This window comes from Montipora foliosa, chromosome 2 (assembly GCF_036669935.1).
Source record: "Montipora foliosa isolate CH-2021 chromosome 2, ASM3666993v2, whole genome shotgun sequence".
NCBI classification, from domain to species: Eukaryota; Metazoa; Cnidaria; class Anthozoa; order Scleractinia; family Acroporidae; genus Montipora; species Montipora foliosa.
The window spans coordinates 10,009,105-10,016,330 of NC_090870.1; the positions used below are offsets into that span (position 1 = coordinate 10,009,105).

Sequence of the window (7,226 nt, forward strand, 5' to 3'; positions counted from 1 at the left end):
GCCATCTCGACCATGGCTGTCATGTAGAATTTTGCAATGAGCGGCACAACATCTGAAGATGGAGGAATAGTCTCCGCCACGACTAACATGAAACAGTCATGGCCAGGAGGATGGTTATAGTGAGGGAAATACGTTCACCTAGAAAAAGACCCCAAGATAATAGGAGATGTAAGGACATAAAAGAATGAAAAGTTGCAAACATTATGCTTTAGATAATGTTTTAGGCCTAAGGTTAGCATTTTTGTATAGGTTTGGGTTGTTTCAGTTTTGTTGTTCCAGGCCCCTCACGCCCAGGGGCACTTCGAGCTTTACCGATCTTAATAGACCTTTTTGCAGATACCGCGGCCATTTTTGATTTCTATTGTTTCAAATAGCTATTATGGGATGCCCAGGGGCAAATACATATTACTTTGCCCCCTGAGCATCCATAATGTCTTTCAAAACAGTAGAAATTAAAATGGCCGCCGCATCTGCAAAAGTCTTTTCTTCCAATCAGGAGTACATCAAGCGGAACCTTTAACTCCCATACTTGGCCTTGGAGTCTTCCTTTCCTGGGTAATTTACTTATAGAACGCCTCCCTTGGGAGAGGAAGACCTTAGACAGCAATGACCAGAACCAGGTTGCTGACCAACGGTTTTCGTTAAACAATGGTTTGCTGGGGGTGCTCAGTCTCGCGGCAGGTTGTGGTCATTATTATTTCAGGTTTTCCTTGGAAGATTCAGCACGCCACTGTTGTAAAAGCCAATCAAAACCTTTTCCTAAACATTAATTTTCTCGGGACAGGGTTTACTCAAGGCATTAGTGGAGATACAGGCTTCTTGTCGTCGATATCTTTGTAATCGTCGTCGTCATCGTCGTCGTCGTCGACGTCGTCGACGTCATCGTCATCGTCGTCGACGTCCTTGTCGCCTTCGTCATCATCATCGTTGTCATCATCATTATCATCATCACGGCTTTTATAAAATTCTAGCAAAGAACCTTATCTCACCTGACTCAGCCGGAGAACGAAAGACACATTTATCAATACGGTGATAATGACCAGCGGTAATATTAAGTTCATCATGTAGAAAGAGATCGTCGGCGGATGATGATGGAAAACGTCACATCCGGGAACGGCTCTTCACAGCAAAAGTATTTCAATACACTTCGTTTGGCAGGAACACCCACAATCCCACTCAGCACTGTTAGTGTAGCTATCGAGTCAGCGGAATCACTCTCATTTACTACATCAACGCGAAATCCGTCATAAGTCCATGAACCGAATTTCATTTTACAGTACTGAGTGTCGAATGGGAATATTTGATATCGATGCGACATTTGCTCTTGAAAGTCACCGGTGCAAGCCATACGTTTTTGCCCGTATGATGCAGAACGACTCTGAAGTTCAGCCGATCCAAATTGCCGCCAAAACTAATGTCGTCATCGGCACTATAACCAAATACAGTAAACGTGATAGTTAAGCCACTTTGTTTGTGAAAAAATTAAATTAGCACACTTGAACTGAAATGCTTTGGTCACAAAGAAAGTGCACCGAGCTACTGAGATAAATAACTGGCAATCCTCTTTAATAATCATAAGGTAGTAACATTTGAGGATGCAAACAGCTTGCCATTGACAAACTAAAAGTGTTCGGTTAGGGATCCCGGGGCCAGCTTCTCGAAACTTTTTGGGCCAGAAAATCTATTTACGCAACTGCCATCCAATTGATTTGATTGCATGGTATAACAAAAAGCAAAACGAATGTAGAGTTTGATGACTGAAAGCCTCTTCATCCTTACAGGGGCTATGTCACGCAAATGCTGTAATTTGATGACACCCAAAATGCCCAAAGCGTAGAATGGAACATGGTAATAACCACTTAAAACTGTTAAACAACATAAAAGAAATACTTCAAAAGGAATGGATGGATGGACACATCTGCACACGATTGAAACTGGTGGCATTTGGGTAATCTTGAAAAAGTCGGCCCGACGTTTTTCAAGTTTACGGCAAGTCGGCTGGATAATTTTAAACAGTAAAAGATTCCACCTTACCATTTTTGAGTTTTAAACTCGTGATTAACTAAAGATTTTCCCTGAACACCCTAAAATAACGTGACATACCCTTTACGATACGGAGGAAGTTGTGACAACCCGATGAAGGCCCGAAAAGTTTCGAGATCTTTCGAGACCTACTAGAATAGGGCCCCTGAATACAAATCCCTCTGTAGTACTTAGAGAGGGACATGGACTGGTGCAAATCCAATGCCTTTACCAATGGATCACGTCTCCCTCTTCAGGTAAAAAAAAAAAAGCATGACAAACAAATCTCTAACGCATGAATGAATGATACAACATGGCTACTGAACTTGAGAGTACTTTACAATCTTGTTGATCACGCAAACAACGCCGTAAACAATTAGGAATTGGTGTGTGCAAAGGCATTCAACATCCAACAACATAGAAAACGCAACTGATTGAAGTCCCCGCGATCAAAAAATCTTAAGTCGACATTAATAACAATATATTTTTTAGGTCATCGCCCAGGCCATACAAAAGAGGCTTGAGAGAAAGAGAGGGCGAGAGAGAGAGCTAGAGTGGAGGGGGAAGGAGGGGAGAGGGAGGGGAGAGGGAGACTTACTTTTGGGCACCGCAACTTGGAAGTCAAGAATTCTCGTAATAGGTGAGTTTTCAGCCTGATTAATTTATCAGATTATTTATCAATGACTACTTGAGCGTACTCGAACAAAGTCCGAATGCTTCTTGTCTCTAAGACACAAATTTCTTTGAATAAAGGATCGCGTTTGCATCTTGGAACACATACCAGAAAAACGATCGAATAAGAGTTAACAAATTCATCTCTAGGCTCCCTTGGAACGCTTAGTTTTAGCCAGTTACAATCTAAACGATAGAGCGGTTTTCAAATGAGTGTCGTAAAACCAAAACCAAAGTAATTACTTTGGCCAATCAAAAAGGACGGAGACAATCCAGTAAACCAATGAAAACTCGAAGTAATTGCACTTAGCCGACACAAAGCGCGGGAAAACGTGCACGCCCGAGCCACGATTGGTTTTGGTTTCACTACTGATTGGTTGAAAAAGTGGCGCGAGAACTTTGAACCAATCACTGAGTGAAGTAATGTAAAACCAAAGTAATTCGCTAATTGCTTTCGACACTCAATTGAAAACCGCTCTATAACTCATTTTATAATTTAACTATTTTCTGCAGTGAAAATATTAACGCGCTTACTTCTCATAGAGAACTATGTCGGTGAAAATATTAACGCGCTTACTTCTCATAGAGAACTATGTCGGGAAGCCAAACCTTCCTTGGTGATACATTGATTGATTCTAATCCTCCAAACTTGCTGCTATTCCACTTAAGTAGTGGATTATGCCATATCTGACCGTAAAAGAACAATTCAATCACAAAACATCAGTTTCTTGTATAACTGTGCGCGTTTTCGGACGGATCTCGTTTTTTTTTTTTTTTTTTTGCTACGAGATCTCGGTCCAGAGGCCCGTTTTTCAAAAGTGCCGAAAGCTTTTCGGGCCCGAAAAGCCATTTGTGGACCTGCCAACCGCTTGTTCAGGAAAGCCGATCTTTTAACATGTTTTCAAGGTAACAAAAAGCAAACTGACTGCAAAGTTTGTCGACTTAAATCCTCTCCGTTCATGAGAAACAGAGGCAACTGTGACACCCGAAAATGGCCCGTAAAGTTTCGGGAGTTTCGAGAAACGGGCGCCAGTTCAAGGCGGCAGCAAAGAGGCAAAAGGCATAGTTAATGCTTAAAATTAGCAACAGTTATCTCTCAAGTCTCGTGATATTATGATATTATAAATAAATACAGAAATGTTAAAGCTCTTTATCGCTAAAACATCGATGAAGATGAAGATATCCTTCAAGAAAAAGAAAGGAGCGTGGCCGAGAGTTCCTGGGTTCTAGTACTGTTTCCGGCCACCAACTGGAGATGCTCATGAGTCATGAGCTATTTCCAGTTTATTTCCTCGGCTGCCCTTGTGGTCTGCCTCCCGTCATTTCAGATTCTTCAAAATTAGCGCATAGTAGGTCCATAATCAAAATAACTGGTTTCTAAGTACCACCAGAAACCCATTAAGGGTTGAAACGTGGAACGTGCGTTCACAGCTTCCGAATATTCAGTGCGAACTGATAGGTTGAATGTTTCAGTGGTAAGTACCATATTTGGAAACCCCTCGCTCTTGTTGTTCCAAATATGGTACTTAGCAAATTGAATATTCAGAAGCTTGTTTCCCAGCAAACAAGGGGCCGTTACACGTTTCAACCCTTATGGGTTTCTAGTACCACATATATACTACCTTTGTTGGAAGAGAAACACAATTGACATTCAAGACTGAGACTGGTCAACGTTCAGTGAGTCTTACCTGCCTTACCCAAGCACTTGATATCAGAATTTGATTCTTCTCGTCCTATTGGCAGAAAAAGGGGAATCAAAAAAGGTTTTAGGACAGTTTCAATGGACTGCCAAAAGCCTTAGAATAAAGTTCTGGTTAATCTCCGAAGACAAAGAAAAGCAAATCGCTTGTTTTCTTCCACCCCATTCCCTTCGCGGTGAGTCGTTCAGCCCGCAACTCCCTCTAGCGCTCCAAAACAATAATTCCACTGCTGTTAAGTGAGCTCACACGACATGAAGTATCACGTGAGGATTCGGTCGCTAATTAACTGCCGCGCATGCTCAACAAAGTGAGTTTCGACCCATGGCAGAGGTCTCTTTTCCCGTATTCGTCAGCCCAACTCTGTTAGCAGGGAAGGCTATTACTCGTGCCAAGTATGAATACTATAGCTGTTACATTTTCAAAGATTTCTTAATTTTGTGATCCATCTTCCAGTGGAACCTCTCATCAAGTTCCAGCAACGCTGAAACTCTTCCCAAAGCGCGGCGATAATCGCAGTAAAAATCGCGCCAAAATTGCTCTTGGTTTACACGGACAATTCTTTTAATTGCAACTTGAGTGCGCCAACAATTGCATCGAGTTGCTGCGTGAAATTCGCCTGTGTAAACGAGACTTCAGTCCCAGTGGAAATCTCTTACCACGTCAACAATCTGGTTAAGTGTTAATCCAAGCGTAACGACGACAGCATCAGAATCATTGACCACAGGCCGCTCGTTCAAATCGTAATCGGATTGGAAAAGCTGTTTCAGCAGGGCTCGCTCGTATTTACTTCCCTTGCAGCCTGAAGAGATACAGGAAATGGTAGTTAACTCTAACGGCCTTATCATTCGAATTTGATTAAATTAAGATAAACATCAAGAATAAAGATAGGTGAAATAGGCTCAACACAACGTTTCGATGTCTCCATGACATCATTTTCAAGTGACGTAGAATAACCTTAGACCGACTAGTTTATTCGAGTGAAGATTAAATTAACATCTGCAGAGGTGTACTAACACATAAGCATGTTGAGTTTTGCGCTGACTCTATCCGCGTGAGACTATTTTTACTTGTCAATGAACACGCTTAACATGCCTACGTGGAAAATAAGTGCGGCACTGCATGTGTTAACTCAAACTGAACACCCTTCACTCGTAAACGAAAAAGAGAAATGATCCTCGCACGTATCTGGACAATTTAAACAAACAGGCACCTGAAAGATTAAAAATCACTATCCATTGGATAGCGCAATTGGTTTCGCTAATACTTATCCACTTTCCTTTGTCTTTGTCCTCTAAACCTCTCTTTCAAGCTGAATTTTAATATTTAATATATGGGTAAATCTTACTCTTGGGGTAATAGGCCATATCCGAGTTCATGTCTGCCCCCTCCTTAAAGCGAGTCTATGTGCAAAGTTTTTGTGATGGAAATTAGTTCTACTTTACATATGAATGAAAACTAATTTTCATAACAAAAACTTCGCACTTAGACTCGCTTTGAAGAGGAGGCAAACATGAACTCGGAAATGGCCTATTTATATGTTGGAAATCCCAGAAACCCCTAGTACGAGAATGGGCTCAAACAAAAAAAAATTACCTTAGGCAGCGACAAAACGTTAAACTGGTATTGACGATCATATTTCGAGAAAATTGAAACCGTAAAATTAAAGAAATACTAAAAAGGTACACTGTGATCGCCAGTTTTTTTATTTATTACGAGTGCAATTAAAAGTTCAGTTGACTAAATAATACTGAAAACCCAAGTGATAACCACGATATTTGAATAATTAAAGTTCTTCTTCTCTGGATAACCGAAACATACAAGTATATAATATCCCTTTGGAACTTTTTTTGTACGAAGAACCCAGCGAGTTGTTCATGTTTTCCTGTTTGTCTTTAGCGTAGTACAAAGGCTTGGTTTTACACATTGACAAAAGAGATATTTATTCGGCGAAAAAGCTTTCTTGTCATTAGCAGGCCTCAAAAAAGGCAAAAGTATCACGAAATATAACGCACTTTCCTCAGGAGGAGAACCACGTTTACATTTAATACGATTTTTGACAATTTTTAATCAAACAGATTTGAATGGAGCAAAAATTCTCAAGGGAATGAAAATTAGTTTACGTATTGGGCTTATTCACTGAGGTCTACAAAACTGAAAGAGTAACATTTGGTTAGTGAAGGTAGTCAAAAGGTGATGTTGTTACTGGCGACAATTTCATTCTATTTAATTTCTTAAATTCATTACCGACCAAGCAACCTTATCAAATTAAATAGTTTTTAAGCTACTTACCAGAAAGAAAAATTATCCCAGCAAATAACAAAGTCATTTTATCGAATCGCAGGATGATCTGCATCTTTGGTTACTGTATCGGTCGATGTTGTAGTCTCGTGGTAATGCTTATTTCACCTATAGAGGAAAAGGCAAGAGTATATTATGTGCAAATGGTGGGTAATTTACAACTCCAGAAGTAAGGAATAATTCCTTCGTGTGACGTGTTAATTCAAATTATTGCCTAAATCTTTAGTTTTATTAAAAACCCTTGGGCTTACACTCCACAGAAAAGCGGCAATATCAAAAATAATTTTGCAATAACGTAAAATTTTACAACGAAATTACTTTTCAGTACGAAATAATATGGCAGCGCTTCTGAGAAGCCCCATGAACCAAATCATAACGAAACTCAGTGTCCAAGTGACAGATGTTATAGAATTAATATTTTATAAGTGGCATGATAGAAAAAAGGCCATGGATTTGTGAAGGAAGTAATTTGTCTTTGGAATTTTTAAATTCTGTTAAAGTTAAAGCGATGGCAACTCGCATCATTTAAAGGTT

General features: G+C 40.1%; 1 pseudogene; it reads right to left on the reverse strand.

Moving 5' to 3' along the window:
- LOC137992385 (neuronal acetylcholine receptor subunit alpha-10-like) overlaps positions 1-6,938 on the reverse strand; it is a 21,215-nt pseudogene extending 14,277 nt beyond the window's left edge.
- Positions 6,939-7,226: the final 288 nt, after the last annotated feature.